The 19,444-nt window shown below is 41.8% G+C and overlaps 1 long non-coding RNA gene across 1 annotated transcript in view; it reads right to left on the bottom strand.

Moving 5' to 3' along the window:
• Positions 1–19,444, bottom strand: part of LOC116650593 (uncharacterized) — a 268,500-nt gene that overhangs the window by 38,481 nt on the left and 210,575 nt on the right. Inside the window, exon 6 of the long non-coding RNA XR_004303596.2 lies at positions 16,186–16,265. This is a non-coding gene — a long non-coding RNA (uncharacterized lncRNA). The remainder of the gene's footprint in view (positions 1–16,185; positions 16,266–19,444) is intronic.

The raw sequence follows: 19,444 nt of genomic DNA on the forward strand, positions 1-19,444 counted from the left end.
ACTGTAGTGTTAAGTTGGCAGCGCCTAAATCCTAGCATAACAGAAAAGCATAGTTGAATAGAGAGAGAAATTAGTGAATTGTTAACTTTTCTGTTAACTGCATTCCCTGACTTGTTTCTGACCTTGCCAAATGAGCTTAGCTGCGCTGAGCCAAAAGCCCACATTTGTTTCCCAGGCCTGCCAAAACGTCCAAAAGATTCGCACGTGTGCCGTTGGCCCAAACTCTCGATTCGTGCCTGTTGCCTGGGCCAAGGTATTCAGCAAAATCAAACTGGCAAATGCGCTTTCACAGCTACAGAGGCCTCGCAAGACCCACACACACACACACACACACACAGATATACAGGAACATGTAAAAGAATAGAACTGCAAAGAACAGAACAGAAAAGAACTGAACCGAACCGAACCGAACATTGCTACAGATTAGTTGGCTGCGATTAAAATCTACCTTGTTGTTGTTTGTTACGCCTGTTTGTCTTTTCTCTCTCTCTTTTTCTTGCTCACACAGTGCTCTCTCTCTCTCTCTCTCTCTCTATCTCTCACACTCTCAGATAGCTGCCAAGATAGAAATATCCAACTAAATGCATTCCAAAAGCAGGAAACTAGTTAACTGTTAGACGTTTACATAAGTTCGTTGCGTTTCGTTTCGTTCCGTTCCATTTCGTTTCGTTTCGTTTCGTATTGTGTGTAAAATTTGTAAATAAATTGATATAGTTAAGAGGAGCCCCCCGCTTAAATGTTAAATTGTACGTTTATTTGTTTAATAATTGTGATATTTTGTTCAGTTAAGCTTAAATTATGTATGAAAATAAAACACAACACAACACAACACAAGAGAAGAAACAACAACTATTAATATTATGTTATTTCTATGCTATATTTGTCCTATCAATAATTATTTAAATTGTAAACTCTTCTCCTCATAAGTTATGTTAGTCGATAAGTTAATTAGCCCGAATCCGAACACATATCGAACACACATACACACGCACACACGCACACAAACATACACACACCTTTTACAGCCATATTAACTCTATAAAATGTCACACATGTGTGTGTGTGTGTGTGTGTGCGTGCGCGTTTGTGTGTGTGCGTTAAAGAACTATATTAATATAATAAAAAGCATAAATCGACTGATTACATCTAGATATGTACATGTATCTGTTAGCTATAACCCTTGATTATGATGTACGCAATGTGCTTGTCGTTGTAAATATTGTATTTGTATTTGTAATTTTATGTTTTCTAGTTTATAGCCAAAAAGCGAAAAATATATAACGAAACAAAACTGATAATCGAAAAGAAAAGAAAAAAAACAACTGAATTTTTTTATACCTCATTTAATTTGCATGTTTATAGCTAAATTTCGCACGGCAGCACTTTTCGGCCAGCATATAGCATATTGCGAGCGATGCTATATAAGTATATGGCTGATAAGTCATAAATCCATCCGAACTGACATGTGATATCCATTCCGGCGAACACACAAGCAGTCCACTGACCGCTGTACGATGTCGCACGGTTTGCCGGAATCCCTATCTCTGAATCTTAAACTCAGTGAGTGGGTTCGTCGTCTGTCCACGTTTTGCTTACTGGAGCAGTCGCTCGATGATACTACTTAACAATTTGCAAGACAAACAAATAAAAATGGGAGCAGACGAGAGCTGTTTGGAAAGTTTGTTGAAGCATTTTTATTGATTTATATATTTGAAGTGCAGATCTATAGTTGACGATTAATCAAAATAATGTGTCCAGAATTATGCCTTGTTGTATTTGAATTGTGGATAAATTATTTATTTTTTTTAAATTCTCTAAGAACTTTGTTGATCAAAAACATTTTTGAAACAACAAAAAATTTTAGAAAATGTGATTTAAAAACTGTTCTTATTCTAACTATTTTCCCAAATTAGGAAATTCTTCTTTGTGCTTGGATAACTTTACAAAATAATTTCTAAGTTGAGCTTAGAAAAATCTTTCTTCCATCATTTAATAAAAGTACATACAAGCCAAATACTCAGTTGTTATATTAACTAATGTCTACTACTAAATATATATACTAAATATATATACATTTTTACATTGTTATATATACCATACATACACATATGTATATATTTTTTTGATTTTCTTCTTGACTCATTTTTGCATCTTCCCATTCGGAAGCAGTTTTCCTGATTTTTTGCAAACACTTTTTATGGCCCTCGTTTATAGCAGGCGAGCAGCCCACGATAGCCTCATTGGAATTTTGGCTTAAACACTTTTGGGCCGCCTACTTTTTTCCCAAGCTCTGCTCATGCATATTTTATAGATATCGCAGCACTATTATCGTATAATTTCTTTGTTTTTTTTTTCTTCTTTAGCTTCTCTTTATTCAATGGAGTTTAGAGCAGCGCATATTGCTGATTTTGCAATCTTTGTGGAAATGAATGAATAATTTTTATGATCAATTAAATGCGCAATAAAATTGATGGCGAACCTGTTCCCCCCGTGCGCTCCCTGGCCAAAAGAGTCCAGCCACGAGCTGCGATTCGCCAAAATAAATTCCCATTGCTTAAATTAGCAAATTTTACAATCAATCATTAGGAGGCGAAATGCCGCCAACGTCGACGCGTCTTTGATCTGCAATCAACGAGCCTAAGGAATCTCAATCTCTTACTGTATCTGTATCTGTATCTGTGTTTGTATCTGTATCTGTTTGTCAATGTGTGTTTTTTTGTATCTTTGCGCTTCTCATGTGGCGGAGCACGTACTCGTATATGGGTTAACCGGCAGAAAGGCGCAAAAAGTTCAAGCTCAAGTTAAACCCTTTTCAATTTTTGTTACGTCTTTGCCCCAGCTCCAGGCGGCTCACCGGTTCGACCTATTTCAATGCAAAAAGTTTGAAAAACAAAAAAAAAAAAAAAAATAGAAAATAAAAAACACGTCAAATATTAAAAACTTTTCCTCAGCTTTTACTTTCTACGGGCTTAGATAAATGTATTTCCTGTTTTATTTTATCTTTTTTTTTTTTTTCAATTTCGTTTGTGGGATTTGTTACGCCGTAATGGATGAGATCTGGCCACAGCCGCCCACTAAGCAAAACTTTCAATTGAATTACTTTTTTTTTTGTACGCCAAGCGAAACTTGAAGTCTGTCTTAGGGTTTGTCTTGGGGGGTTGGAGTTGGGTTTTGGCCCTGCGGCTGCGGGTAGCATGTCATTTTGTCTGCGCACAGCATACGTACGTAAATATTTCGGTTAACAAGTCAGTTTAGTGTCAAAAGTTTGGTATTTTATTTATAGATACGCCAGCTAGCCAGATGACAGGAGTGTATTCATTGCAGTGTCATGTTTTTGTTGAATCTCCTAAACATTAACCTGACAGCAAGTTATTTAATTGTAATATTTGCAATTGCTAGTATCTAATAGTTTTATTGTCTATCAGATGGGCCTAATAATGTGCGCCTGCTGAACCGCTCCTGTCTTATTATTTATGGGGCACTCGCTTTTGAGTTTTGTGGCCAATGTACCTATATCAAAAAATTGGCTCAGTTTGAAGTTTTGGGCTCAAAGTCAAATCAAAGTGCTTGCCCCAGCATCTTGGTATATCTAATCCAAGCACCTGAACCTTAACCATATATAAGAGCCCAACTAAATGCAGGCAATGTCTGCAAGAGCGGGAGAGAGGGTAGAAGGGAGAGCGAGCCCCAACTTTAGCTATGTGAATCTACGCTCAGATGGCTTTTGGCTCGTCAATTACTCGCTTAGCCACCCAATCGCTGCACCGAGCACCAGCAAACCACTTGGCTCATTAGCCTCAACGAATCGAGAATCGGGCAAGAGTCATAAACGTCTGCGGTACAGCTACAATAACAATTCAGTTGCGGCTATAGGCTTTGGCTATATGGGCACATCCAAGGCGCGGGGCTGTGTATAAATAAATATGCTTTTATTGGAAGACGACTACAACTGTTTGCAATAAAAGCAACATTTTTCTTAATTTCCATTTCTTGCTAATTTAGCGGCCATAAATTGTCGGTCCATGTGGCACGGCCCGGGGTCTCGTTACCCTGGAAGGGGGTTGGTGGTGGTCGGGAGGAAGGGGTGAGGCGTCGATTCGGCAAAGCCTCCCGAAACAAACCAAGCTGAACCGCCGGTAGACACATAAAATTGGCTACAAATTATTGCACATTGTCAAAACAACATTGGTTTGCAATTTTCGCGCTTCAATGCAGATACACAGAGTGATAACTGGGGTACGAGGCGCACGGAGGGGCGGGCGGGCGCAAAATTTAAAGAGGCAGAGAAGCCATTTGCACTTTGAGTGAGTGCGCCAGGTAGACTGACCATGTGTATACCCTAGGCATAAAACATTTAAATGTGGCCAGTGGGGGAAAATTCTTTGGAATATGTGTGCATCACAAGGAAGGAAAATAAAATTATTAAAAAATGATTAGAAGTGGAACAGACAAGCAATATGTTGATCTAATTATCAATTACAGCAAGAATTTCGAAAGAAATTTACTAGATATTCACTTGACGTGTGCCTTGCCATTTCTATAGAACATTTTTTTTTTATTCGTAAAAATCAACTATTTTATTTGCTTTTATATTTTTTAGCTTAGCTTTCCTTTATCTACAAGAGATATACTTCTTTTTTTTTTTGCCAATAGTTAGGGTATTTCAGCTTCGAACTTAACCATTTTTTGGGTTTCTATGATGTTTTTTAGACTTTGAATTCCCTTACTTATGAGTTTTATATTTTTTTCGTATCTTCGATATATAACATTGATAAATAGTAAGGTAAGGGTATTTCAGCTTCGCATCTACCCAACTATTTGGTTTTCTATTATGATTCTGAGTTCACATTTCCTTCACTTATAAGAGGTATTATTTTTCTTACATATACTTTCAAATAAAAGAATTTTTCTTTTTGCTGTCATTCAATTCACATATTTTCGCATGTATCTACGTATTTTGTTTTCAGCTCACATTTCTTTTACTTATTAAATATATATTTTGCCTCTGTTTAGCTTATGCATTGAGCTATGCTAGGGTATTTGAGCTTCACATATACCCAACTATGCTCACATTTACAGTTAGTTATGGTAATTTGCACATCAGTGTGACTGCAAAATGGGTTAGGTTATGGACAGTGAGCGAAAGACAATGACATTGACATATTGGCAGTCGATTAATGAGGGGAGGAAAAAGAGCGACCGACCGACAGAGAGAGGGAGAGGGAGAGGGAGAGAGGAAGAAAAAGAGAGCTGTTGATTGTTTTCATTGAAATAAATGACAGAGTTTGGGTTGTTGACACACGCGTTGGAGGCACATTGGATACCCTGCATAAATAATCATCATAATTTCGGATGCATTCGGCGCTCTCGCATAAAGGCAAATTTGTATGCGATTTATCTTATCGCGATCACGTTGCATCTGACGATGGGCCCGGTCCGTCCGGGAGAGTAGTCGAACCGAAGACGCGTAAGTTTCACGTATTTTCATGCACGATTAAAGCCTTAATTTCTTAACGTTGCGTACATTGGACAAAATCTGCAGGTATCTGCAGCTCCTAATTAATGGTTTGCATCGGCTTCTTATCGCGCCGCACGCATCGCGATCGCCTTGCCCCACCTGCTCCGCCCTGTGCCGACCTGCTTCAGCTCTTGTCTCGACTCTGGCAGCATCTCTTGGCTGTGCCTCGCTAAGTGTTCGTGTATCGGTCGGCGGCACCTGATCAAGGCAAAAAGAGATCCGATCGGGACTGGATGGGTACCAGACTCGGACTCGGTGCACCTTGGCCATGGCTGCCCGCTGTCTGCGCGCACAATTTTGTAATTCTTGTGGCTCTGCGCACAGAGATTTTATGAGCTGTAGCATTGCACATTATTGATAATCCCGATACGCGTTTTGACTTGAACATTGCCTCAGATTTTCGAGACTCCATTTGCAGGGGTGTTGTCAAGCCGAGCAAAATACCTTTACCCGGCCACGACAGCCCGGCCGGTCACATGGCTGATAAGGCCGCATTGTTTCTGGGGTGTTGCAGTCTGCGATAGCGATCAATATCGGGAATCGGCAAGACCATGACAAGGTTGTATGGCAGTAAAGAGAAAGCAGCCCAAAAGTGTGTCTGGGTGTGTGTGTGCACTGATGGAAGCAACTGGAATTTGATTGTACAGAGAATCTTCCGCTGCGCAATTTCTTGTGAGTGATAAGCCGCAAGGTTAGTAACTGGACTAAATACTTTCAGCAAGATTTGGCCAAAAACAAAGCTGTGCAAAATGTCACGAAGCGAAGAGATCTTGTATAGTCTAATTGAAAGCATATTAAAATTAAATTAAATATGTTTAGAGAAGCTTAGAGAAGCTATAATTGTGAAATAATTAAGTCAGTAAAAATTGTCCTAACTCATTTAATTTGACGGTCGCTCAAGACAGCTTTCGCTATACAAACTATACGACTATGTACAGGAACTATCTGTTATGTGGATAGTATAAATATAAATAAAAAATCGAAATAATGTAAAGTCTGTAATAAAACTCGAAATCTCGCATAAAAAACGATCACAAACTTGTCATCAATATAAAATTTCATATGAAGCGGAAGGCGCATACCGAAATGGAATACCTCTGTGCGATCTTATCGTAAACTGGATGTAAATTAATTAACCATTCGGTAAGTACAAAACGCACTAAACGTTTAGCAAAGCTGCCAGCTAGACAAGATCTATCGATCTTGAAAAAGTTAAATAAAAAAGCAGAGCACAGTTGGGTGCGGATTCGCAGTGACTCCCACCGATCGTTAAGAGCTAACTATAAATGCCGGGATACTTTATCATCTGCGTGGCCAGTTTATGGCCTGGGCAAGTCATTTAGCTGAACAATTGATTGGCTCGTTTGATCATGGCCAAGAGCAGCAGCAGCACAATTCATTACCGACACCGAAATGCAGTTAGCTTTAAGTTGACTGGAATTTACTCTTCTTTCAAGTATTTAGTTAACCTCAAATCTCATTCCCTCTCCCCTCTTCGCCCATTAGCTTTGCTTAAATGTTTCTTTTACAGAGAATTAGGCCAGCGGAATGCACTGGCCACAGTCTGTCTGTCCGTCCGTCTCTTGTTGTTGGCCATCTCTTTTTGACCAGCTTCAAATTCGGTTTTTGTGTTTCTTCATCTTTTTTTTTTTCGGCACGATCAAGCACTGAAGATCTTCTTCTCCGATCGCTTCGATCAACGCTCATCGCTCAGACGCGGTTCGCATCTCAGTTTTTTGTTGCTGTTGTTGTTGTTTTTTTTGCGTTAACGTTTTAATTGATCGCTTTCAGTTATAAACAAGTTGGCTTTTGATTTATGAGCGCGTGCGTGCAGCGACAGAAAAATGCGTTTTAGGCCAGTTAACAGAGTCGGCTGGAGCTCTGGGCCCTGGATACCTTGGTGCCTCTCGCCCGGTTGGTCGTTCGTCGGTCGGTCATCAGCTTTGCGGCTTTTGTTTATGTAAATGAAGTCGAAACTCAAAGCTTTCAATAGCTGTTGATGATGTTGTGTCTTCTCTGCTGTTGTCTCGCACGGCGACAATGTCTCTATTTCTCTAATTTCGTATTGCCCCAAAACAACAACAGCTCCACACACTCTAGGCAATCGCAATCGCCTGCCCCTTGCGGCAATACCCCTTCAGAAAAAAATTAAAATAAAGAAAAAAGCTTGGTGTTTAATATTATTTGTCTAACGGTCACGAGCATTTGCCTTGGCGTTGTTGTTTGTGGTTAAGCGTCAAATTTTTAAGAATTTCCCGCATCGTTTAACCAGCCATATTCGTTAGCCGTTGTTGCTGTTGCACTGACAAGCAAATAAATCACGGCTTCTACACACAGCCCGTGCCCCGGACCGGGCCTAGTCCGGCAGACAGACTCTCTTGGCTTTCAGACTTTCAGGGCCTTTGTATTTGGCGTAGGCATCTTAACAAATATCTTTACATTTCGACCGAATCTTTCTTTATGTACATTTCTTATAGAGGCGACAAATGTATTTGTTTTATCAGCTATTGTTGCGCAGTTCGGCTCAAAAAGCTTGTGAACTTTTATTTATTTTTTATTTTTTCGTTGAAACTTCACTTTCACACAGCGTGAGGAAGAGGTGAAGGGCAGGGAGGGGGGTTGGAACATAGGGCCTGAAAACAAGAAGAAAAATGTTTGTTGAAAACGAACAAACATAAAACACAGTTTTGGATTTCACTTTGCCTGTTTTTTATTTTGTTGTTTTTTTTTTTTTTTTTTTTTGAGTGGCTTTTTGGGTTTTGCGGTGCGCGAGATGTCAGTATGGCAATTAATCAACGCATCTCCAATTGGCATCTTCACAAGCTTCGAATCTGTGAGTCACCCACCCTGAAAGTGGAACATGAAATGCGTTAACTCCGCCGACTGCGATTCCATGCGATGCATTGCGATGCCATGCGCTGTGATTTGATCAGATGCGATTTCGATTCGATTTGTTTATAGAGAAACAAACACTTGGCTCTCTAGTGTATCTTCCAGGTGTGTGTGAGTGTGTGTGTGTGTGTGTGTTTTGGCCGCTGTCCGTTACTCATGGCTGGCTAAGTGGGTCGTGACTTTTCAAAATGCAAACGTGTCGTCGTCTTCGAAGCAATATGCATGCGCAGTTGGTTTAGCTCCCAGCTCCCAACTAAAACAACTGAAGCCCCCCTCCCGTATAATATGTCTGTGTGTGTGTGTATGTGTGTGTGTGCCCCCCTTGAATGCCGCCCAAAACGGCGCACGTACGTAAACGTAATGAAATTCTTACCTCAAATAGCACTTAACTCCAGTTTAAAACGAGCCAAAAGTGAATGGTACTGACCCCAAACCGTTGCACGTTTGTCTTAACACTTTGTTGTTTACTTTTTCTACAATTCTGTGCATTTTTTGCTCTCCCCCCCCACCACCATCACCATCGCTCTTCTTCTTCTCTGCATTTTGTTGTTTTGGGGCCAAAATAGAAAAGTCGGCAGTGCACTCGGCGATCGGCGAGCGATCAGCGCCGATCGCAAAATTTGTTTAATTGAATTGAATGTATGAAAACCAACAAAAAAAAAAAAAATAACAGAAGAAAAATAGTCAATGGACAAGTCAATGCGGCAATTTGAATGCGAGCTCATTTTAAGAGCAGGCCCCAAAAAGCAAACCTCGAACCTCGGGCCACCACCAATCACGGTCATGTTTTCATGTTGCATGTTGCATGCCGCATGCTGCATGCTGCATGCTGCATGCAGCATGTTTCAAGATCAATAGCGGGAAAATGCTGTACATTTGAACTGCTTCTTGAACTTATCTGTTTGCATTTTGTCGCCTGACAATTAAATGCTTGAGTGAATGACAAGACAAACAAACGAATCAAACGAATAAACCCTGAGCATTGCCACCGTGTCTCTCTCTATCTCTCTTTTTTCTTCTTTTATTTGTATGTGTGTTAAGTGTCGATCAGCAGGAAATTGTGATGAATGCCACGACAGCAGCGACGATTGTCAAAAAGGCATATGAAAAGCTGTAGGCACTAGCCTGATGCCCGAGGCCCCCAACCCAGGCCCAAGCCCGGGCCAGAGGCAAGCTGATCACTTTAGAAAGCAAATTATAGATGATCCTCGCTCATGAGCCTCAGTTCCAGAAGTAGAAGCCGTGACTGCCACATTCAGATGCTGACAATTGCTAATGCGATAAGTGGATTTAATTTTTATTTTTTTGGCTCCACTGCGATCAGTCAAGATCAATCAAACGGCAGTCGAAGAGCCAGAGCCACAGTTTGCACTCGACTACACAGCTTTATAAAAGAATTGGAATTGATCATTACCGAATCACGATAATCAATTGATTTTGGGCTCATGCAGATCTGATCAGAGCTCAGTTAGATTTTGGTGTGAAGATCGCAAAGATGACAGCTGCTGATCGACTAGAATTTGAATATATGCGAATTATGGAATTCATATAACAAAAAGATTTATCAGAGCTTCTTATTTGCTTTGAAGATTGCCACATCAGATAAAATGCCTGTAACAGGTGTCAAAATTCAAATACATTCTTTGGATGCTTCCAAAAAAAAAAGAATACTGCACTCTTCTCTCTTTCATATGCGGGTTAATGCCTAGCCCTATGATAAGTTTGATGAGATTTGAACCAGAAACTGGCTCAAATATGAATTTAATTTGCATATTATGATAATTCAGCAAGATTTCGATTTGAGCTGTGTATCTATTCATATCTCGATCATAATCGTATGAGTAGGTAGAAAGATATAAACATAATTATGTAAATCCAGCTGCTAATGCAATACTGTAATCAGAGACTTATTGATGTGGCAATCAACAGTTGGTTTTCTTTTCGAACACTCGAGCCCAAAATCGGAATCGCACACATATTCGAGATTGGCCAGAGCATCGTCCATTCGGCCTTATAAAGGTACTGGCTATACAGAAAATTTATGAAGTTTATGACAAATATGATGACGGTCTAGGGCGCAACTGGCTGGCACTTTGTTATTGCCATGAGAGGGAGGGGTGAGGTTGAGGTAACAGATGCCTCCGTTTGACTGGACACTGGACCATTGTCTACAACTCCCTCCCTTCATCTCTGGCTCAGTGCAACGCACATTTTTGAATGAAAAACGAAAACAATACCATTTACAAGACACTTAACGAGATGTCGAGTGAAAGCCATAGCCAAAGACTTGGCCAAAAGCTGTTGCTGTTGCTGTTGTTGTCGCTGTTGTTGTTACTATTGTGGCTTCTTGGCGATTGGCGCTGCCAGCGGCCCACAATTTGATGTGCTGGCCATTCGCTGATGACGATGATGGCGAGATGTGTGTGTGTTTGATTGGAGTGAAGTGCTTGGGCAATGGTATGGGAGTATGTGGAGTGTGTGTAGTGTGTGTAGTGTAGAGTGTGTAGTGGCCAAGTGACGTGGCTTGTTTTGGCGTACAAGTGCACTTCAGTTGAGTTTCGAGTCCAATCTAAAGAAGCACAAGTGAGCGCAGACTTTCGGTCTAGTGTCGACTCTCGACGCTCGACTCAACTCGACACACAACTCAAAACTCTCGACGTTCAACGCTTTTTCTGCTGCTGCTGCCGCTGCTGCTGCTGCTTCTTCTTCTTCTCTTTCTAATGACAGGCAAACAAACAGATGATGCAGGTACCCTACCCCCACCCAGCTCCTGCTATCCCCGCCAGCTCAGGCTGTGTTGTCTGTCTTGTGGCAGCTACTGCTGCAACAGCAGCAACAGCCGCCGTACTTTCTCATGAATTTGTTGTCATAGTAATGGCACAAATGTGTGTACATGCAACAGCAGCAACAACAACAACAACAACAACAACAACAGAGCGAGTAAGGGGGGAAATAAAAGATTTATGGCCGAAACCATTCACCAATTGTTTAAGACACAGTTGCGGCTGCAACTCGACGGCTGCAGGAGGCGACAACTAGGACAAAACTGTTTTTGGTCACATGACTCAAATTAGAAATGCAACTCGCTTATAATAAATGAAAATTCAAATGCGCACCGCCAAAACAGGTTAACAAAGTGGCTAACAAGGCAGTCGGGCAGCTAACACACAGACAGCTACCACAAGCAGAGCTACCCAATCCAACGCTGACTACGATTCCGACTCCGACTCCGATCCCAACTCCAATTCCCAATTCCGTTGCCCGATGCACACTGTGGATCTGGACCTGCCGAACGCATGCGCGTTGACCGCCCGCCGTGCTACACATTCTGAGAACTTTCCACTTCAATTAATAACTAATTTGATGTGTGCCGCGCTGATCGCGGTGCATTTTATCGATTTGGACAGCGCCCAGGCCGCATTTGGAGCAGTGCGGCGCGGGGGGCAGTTCTGGAGTAGCAATGACGATGACGATGACGATATCGATGCGACGTTTCCAAGCACCTTAGATGCACCTCTGCACCTCGGCTCCCCTGCAACCCGCACCCTGCACCCTGCAGCTCGAGCAATCGATTGATTGAGCAGGGTCCATGCGATACGTGACAGTGAATGTAACACAAGCGGAAGGAGGCGTCACAGAGAGGGGGCAGAACTAAAAGGAATTATAAGTAGACAATGTTTGATTTGTGGGAACAGTCAACAGACAGAAGAAAAGGTACAGTGTGTTGAAAGATTCCGAATTTATCTAATGATTTATTTGAGGGAATTATATAATAAGTGGTTGCAATTAAATAAAATATATAATATTTTATTATTTTATTTTATTTGTTTGCTAACCATAATCATAAATTTGTGAATGTCACTAGAGATTGGACTATGCGTATACTCGAGACGAGATATTTCATAAAATAACTTGGAAGATTTCGTGAAGAATTAAATGAAATTCAATTTTTTTTCTATTTTCATATTATTTTGCAAGCAATTAGCGTAAGTCTGTTTCAAAAATTTCGAATGCTCGAGTCTCATATCAAAAGTGAATATATTCAAGAGGACTTTACTATATTATATATTAGGAAATTACCTAAAATATTAACTAAAATTAAATAGAGCAAAATAAAACTACGCATTTTCGAATTCAATGCCTGAATTGTCAACAGGGAGTAAAAAGGGTCTATCGTTCTGAAAGACTCTGCATTTATTTATTGAAAAATTATAGAAATTGCTATAAAAATAGCATAAAATAAAATCATATTGATTATTTAAGCTAATAATTACCATAGAAGAAAAACTTGCCATCTCCCATCAATTGTAAATAAATTGACCCATATCAAAATTGTAATTAGTAGAAAATTTCAATATCAGTTAACATTTAGAGGGCTTAACTCGAAAAATACTTCGAAATACAGTTGATTATGGGTATTCGAGAAGCTGTATAAATTTTATGGAAATTGTTCGAGTGGATGCTGAGTTATGAGCAGTTAGTGTAGCGCATTTCCAGATTCTATAGTAATTCGCTGTATGCGAGCGGCATGTTGAGCAGAACCAGTCGGATCAACGTTTGGATAATTATGGCTTATTGTAGTCGTATGTGTTGCATGTGGTATGTGGGATATTTGTGTGTCTGTGCTGGGGCAGCTGCTGCTCCACAGTCAGATCCGCCCGCTGATGCTGAGGCTGCTGCTGCTGCTGCTGGAGCCACCGCTGCTCCAGGTACTGCTTGTCAAGCGGTTAACCGCCTGGCGTGCCAGGCTAAATAAATCACTTGGCTAAATACCCCAAACGTAGTTTAGGCCCAACGCTCGCTTTGCGTTTGGGTTTTGAGTGTGGTTCGGATTTGGTTTTTGCACTGCAACACTTCAACAATAAATAACCAAGTCATATTTTTCACCTCCGTTTTTGCCAGTTGTATGCAGTTGTTGTTGAGTCACTTCCTGGTTTTTGAACTCCACATACATACCATAGAGAGAGCGAGAGCGAGAGCGAGAGATCAAGGCAAAGCTGGGCACATTAACAAGCATATTACCTACTATCTGCAGCCAGAGAAAATATGCAAAAATTGTTGCCTGGCCGAGTCGAGGTCCAACTTGGAGCTGTTGTCGGAGTTGAGCTGCAAATCATTAACATCTCTCCTGGGCCAGAACCAACTCGACCAGCATCAGCAGCACCACGAACATATTTTGCACGTGACCTTATTTCCCCCGCACAGCCAGAATCGGGGAGGCTGCTGTGTGGTTGAGGAGGTTTCTCGGTGGTTGCTTGTTTGGTGGTGGTTGCAACCAACATCAATTTTCGATCACGTTTTAAGTGTCTTGCGCCGTTCGCGTCGCCGTCGCCATCGCCATCGCCAGCCCATCATCATCGCCATCATCATCATCCTACTCGTCGTCGTCCTCCTCGTCCTCGTCCTCGTCGTCGTCGTTGTCGTCTAGCCCAAGTTAAATGATTTAAAACCAACAAAAAAATATCGTGCCAAGTGCTGCATATTGCACATTGAGCTTAGGCACAGTCACAGGCACAGTCGCAAGCCCATACCCAGGCCCAGAAACCCCAACAACGTCAGTCACTCAATCCAATCCAATCCGAACCAATCCGTTAGACATTGCCTCGCGTCGCTGCTGATTGTTGCCTTGGCTAAGGCCTTTCTGGCCCGGCTTGTAGGTAAATTTGGCGGCTAACGACACAGCGGTGCAGCCAGCACTCACTAAACTGCATTATCACGCCTCTCCATTGCATTATTGGCAGCGGCAGCGGCAGCGGCAGCCGCCGTTTCCAACGCCAGTGCCGCATTGCCATTTCCCTTACTACGTGTTGGCCAAGGTGAATAGCAAGCCAGAGCCGAGCTGTTTGGGGCGGTGGAGCTGTTGTGTTGCTTGAACTGGACCCAGTGAAGCATCGATCCTAACTACACTTCACTAAGCAGCCACAAAAAATATATCTGACAGATGCGACTCGCGCTCATTCGGACGTGGACGCGGACGTGGTTCGCATTGCTACGATTCGTTGCGCTATTCACATTTAGGTGTCTACTTAAAAAATCAAAAACGTTATACAATCCCAGCCAAAACGACATTGCAGGCGGCTGGCTTGTTGTCTGGCTGTCTTGCTGGCTAACCGCAAGCCAAAAACAAAATACCAATTCATATGCATATGCAAAACAGCTCGACTGCAATATACTCCTTAATTTTGGCAATCACAATTTACAATACAATTTGCCAAAATATTTTCCTATTTCGAAAAAGTGTGAAATACGTATGCAATAAATTTTCGGCTTGTTTGAGGAGCATTAACAATGCAATATCATAAGTTCAACAACATTTTAGATGAATTATTTTTGCACTTATCTTCCACCTTTGCGAATTGAATCTTCTTTAGGTTTGTTTGAGAAAAATCAACAATGCATCCACAAATTAAACAAAAAGTTTAATGAGTTTGTAAGATAAAGCAAAGGACAAAATATAATAGTTTCTTCTAATGATTTACTAACATAAATCGATTTGCATGCAAAATTCGTCGGTTCAGTTAACTATTCCAACTTGTATACTTCCGTCTGTCTATCTTTGGCTGTAAAGTAGCCAACACTTAACAACTATATACGTTCGTTTGATTACAGGGCATGCAAAAAAATGACGTGGCAAATAAAACAGAGCGACGTCTGCAACTGGACAGATACCTGGGACTGCGACTGCGAAGAAATCTGCCTCTGACTCTGACTGTGACTGAAAGACGGAGCGCCGAGATCGAAGAAGCAGGCTGCGGTTTGCTTTGCCATCTCGCGGCTTGTGTGCCTTTCATTGTGTGGTGTGAATGTTATGGAAATTTGTTAAGTTCTGCATACACAAAACTCGAAACCCGAAAAGCACTTGGCAATTTGCACGAAAGTTGCCCCCAAACGGCATTGCCAGCTGGCCAACGGGACGGGGAATTTAGGGGCATATGCGAAGTAACTTTTTTTGATTTTCACACCCAAACAACAGAGCAAAGGCATACAAAAGGCTTCTTTTTAGTGGCGGGCACATGTGACAGCTTTATTGGATTCCCATACACACCCAAAGCTATTTAACAGCCCAGGCAATTGATATATGTAGACAGGGCAAGAGAGACAGAGGAAGCTGCCCAATCGGCCAGATATTTGTGCTTGGGACTCACTTAACTCGCTTGAAAATGATTTGTCAGTTATGGATTTGCTGCGGGCGCTTACGGTGGGGCGGGGCGCCTAAAGGGGCACTAAATCGCCTAATGCATTTGGCATTCAATAATTTAAATGCTATTCGAACTTCAGGCTGAAGTTGAAGACGAAGCTGGGTTTCCTCTTCTCAATACAATTGGTTTAGCCAGCTGCTGATTGATTGAGAGCTCAAGTCGTTATTTTTTATGATTTCGATAATTGCATTGATATGCTTGGAGGATTGAGGCAAGTCCTTGTTATCTCTCAAGAGCATTTCAAGGCAGTTTTGTGCTAGATCATGTATGCATAAGAACATTTTATAATTTAATAAGATATTCAAGAATCGTCTGATGGGCCAAAGAAGAGAAACTTGAGAAGATTCCTCTTTGAAGAGCCCAAATAAAGCTTGCCCACTTGCAGAACTCAAAATGGATGCCGGATACCGCGCCACACTGTTCTTTAATGTTATCTTATTCGTTTTGCGCACCTCAAGTATTAATGTCTATGCATAGAAGCTTCTTTTCACAATCCCGCAAATATTTTAAAATGAAATATCTAAATATCAATCTTAATGTTCGCATTTATATAAGAATATGTAAATATGGACTTACCCAAATTTAAAAAGCCCACGCATGACTTTTAATTGGCATAATCTTAGTAGAAGGGAAACAGCTTGGATATAAGTATATCACTGAAATAGAAGAAGAGGGCGGGTTAGAAAAAAGGCAAGCAAAAGGAATATAAAAAGAGGAGAAGAGAGCTAGACTGTGGGAGAGTAAATTTAAGTAAGAGTATGATATATAGTTTATGCGATAAAGTTTAGCTGGAAAACACATATTCTCAGTAATGATAATGAGCCTTACTTCAACTCATAAGAATCACAACATTTCAAAATATGTTTTTATTTTTTCAGAGGATTTATTAGCGATCCAAGAATAAGGCTTTAAATACCATTTGAGAAACAGATTGAAACATGTATTCATAAGGTGTTCATGTAAAGTTTTAAAAAAGTTTTGATGCAGAAACTTGAAACTTCGCCCACACAACAATTGACCCCCATTTGCCACTATGTATTCAAAACGTCCCAACTGAATTCTCTCAAAAGATAACTTAAAAGAAAGGATATAATCGTTTTTCAGCAATTTCCCACGTTTGCGGGTGAATTTCTCCAGCAGTGAATATTTGCACACCCTCTACGATTTGATCACAGTGTAGATGATTTACAATAGGCAGATGCTTCAACCCAGTGGTAAGATCACTTTAGATACTGCCAAGTGGCCACAGTAGTAGAAATCCTGTCAGCCCACCTGGCAAGCTATGAGAACCGGGCAGCTCTACACATAAATGTAGATCCCCGATGGAACTCCTTGTCAAATGTTCACACAAATGTTGTGTGGACATGTGCAATTTTCGGGAACTATTTGTGGGGTATTCTCATTGAATGGTAAGCGACCAAAATGAAGACTATAAAAAAAACAAGGCAGTAGAAGGGAAGACAGGGGAAGAAGCAAAAGGCAGCCCGTAGAGACTTAAGAGTTTATAAGCCAAAAAGAAAACTACGGCAAACGATCGATCAAAATAAATCACAAATGGACAAAAACATTGGGCAAAGAAAACGTTAAGCCAGCAATTGTGCGCACAATTTTCCAATTTTCCCTACCCATGTTTTGAGTAAACAAATGTTTTGCGTAACAAAAGGGAAATGGATATGGCAACACGAAGCAGATAGGCAAGAAAACTGCCCGCCAGGCACAACGAATATGCCCAAAAGGACGCCGAGACCAGCTGTCAATGGTATATTATAAGAAAGGTAGATGGATCGAAGGGTAAGGTGAGCTACACTGAGGCATAGGTAGAATCGAACCGAGAGCCATGGCAAAAAGCACAATTACTTTGCTCTGCTCTGCTGGCTAAACAAACCTCAAAAGATTGGGCCCAAAGGCAGCAAAAAAAAAAAAAAAAAAAAAAAAAGAAAAGAATAAGAAAAAGGACAACAGCTGGCATGCTGTGAGACGTGCGGAGAGCGTGTTTCGTAACGCACCGCAGGACCCTTGCCTAGTCACAAAGCCTAACTGGGTGCCCGTTTTTGTTAGACACGGCCAATTGCTTGGAAATTTGGATGCACGGGACATATGTCCTGATATCCTCGACCAGGTAGAGACAAGGACGACCAAAAATTGTGTGGTCTATGCTCGCGGTCAGCCCGTGGTACGGGCTATATATCAATCCCAACTGCGGTTGACCCAAACCCTGACACTAATCATAGCCCAAGCGTAAAGGCGTTGATAGCTCAGCACAGGTACAGGTCCGGGCACAGGTCAGAGCCAAAAAACGCAAAACAAGACTTTGACTTTTCGCTGCCCAAAAACTCATTAGAGTTTTTCTTCAACTTTTTTTTTTTTGTTTTGGAATCTTTGGTTTTTCATGCTGTCCAGCTACGAGGCACAAAACAAAAAAAAAAAAGCCTCAAGAAAAAATCTTAATAAATTCATCAAAAATCAGCAGCAAGCATCTCACGACTGCAGCAACACCAAGCTGCAGCAGGGCTAGGCCTGCAGGCAGGGGACAGGGGGTGGCGTGCGGGCGTGTGTCAGGCGTTGCCGCTGAAAATCAATGCCAGGCGATCGTCAGCAACATATTTCAAAAAAACACAAACTTACAAATATATTTTGCATTTTGTCGCTGCCAGAAGAAGCAGAAGAAGCAGTAAAAAAGAGCCAAAAAGCTGCTGCTGCAATCGGACACGTTTCTGGCCGTGCCAGTTAGCCAGTTAGCCAGTTAGCCGGTTTCGGACTTGCAACATGCGACTTGCAACCTCGGCGGTGGAGGCGTCTTTACACATTTGCATGCTCAAACAGCAATCGATCACAGGCAGCAGCAGCAGCAGCCCAGAAGACTCCGTTCACCCAGCACCATATGAGGAGGAGCAGCAGCAGCAGCAGCAGGGGGAGGGGTAGGTGTATGTCAGGGGGGTGTAAACTGGTTTATGCATGCAGGCTGCGTGCACATGCGATATTATGCAGAAAGAGAGAGACAGAGAGAGATAGAGATGGAGAGGGTGAGCGAGAGAGTGCAATTTGAAGCTGAGATTTTTGTTGATCGTTGGCTACGTTTTTGGTGTGCCAGGAGCAACAGCAACAACAACAACAACAACAACAACAACAGCAAGGCTCTGCAAAGTGGAGGTTAAAAAAATTTGCAAAAATATTAACGAAACGTAGGCAGCGGCAACTGTTGCTGCTGCGTCTGTTGCTGCTGCTGCTGCTGCTCGCCTTTTTCCACTGCAATCTGCAATTATGGCGCATGGTTAAACAGAGCAGGGCGAGAGCCCAAGTGAGAGAGAGAGAGAGAGAGAGAGTGTGTGCGAGAGCGAGGGGGGTTCTCAGTGCTTTTGACTGGGCGGTTTGTTGAACTTTGACAGGAAGTTGAGAGTCGAGCGACCAGACAGGAGAAGACTCAAACTAAAGCTGAAGCTGAAGCTGAAGCCTGTTGCCTGTTGCTGAAGTTGAAGCTTTTGCTTCTTTTTTGATGATGTGACTTGGCTTTTGTTTAATGCTGGCTGCTGCTGCTGCTTTGGCTGCGGCTGCGGCTGCGGCGGCGGCTGCTGTTGATGATGGGTGAAGGTTGTGGAGGACATGGACATGCAGAGTGCTGCAGACAATTGACAATGTGAAAACGATGTCGATTAAGTTGCTGCTGTTGCTTGCATACGACAGACAGACAGACGGACAGAGAGACAGGCAGAAAAGGGCAACACAAAATGCTCTTAACGATCAACTGAGGCCACAACGCAAAGTTATGCGAGATTCAATTGTTGCCTGACGCTGTTCCTGTCCCTGGCCATGGCCCTGCACTCACCTCAGCCTAACT

This window comes from Drosophila virilis, chromosome 3 (genome assembly GCF_030788295.1).
Source record: "Drosophila virilis strain 15010-1051.87 chromosome 3, Dvir_AGI_RSII-ME, whole genome shotgun sequence".
Lineage (NCBI taxonomy): Eukaryota > Metazoa > Arthropoda > Insecta > Diptera > Drosophilidae > Drosophila > Drosophila virilis.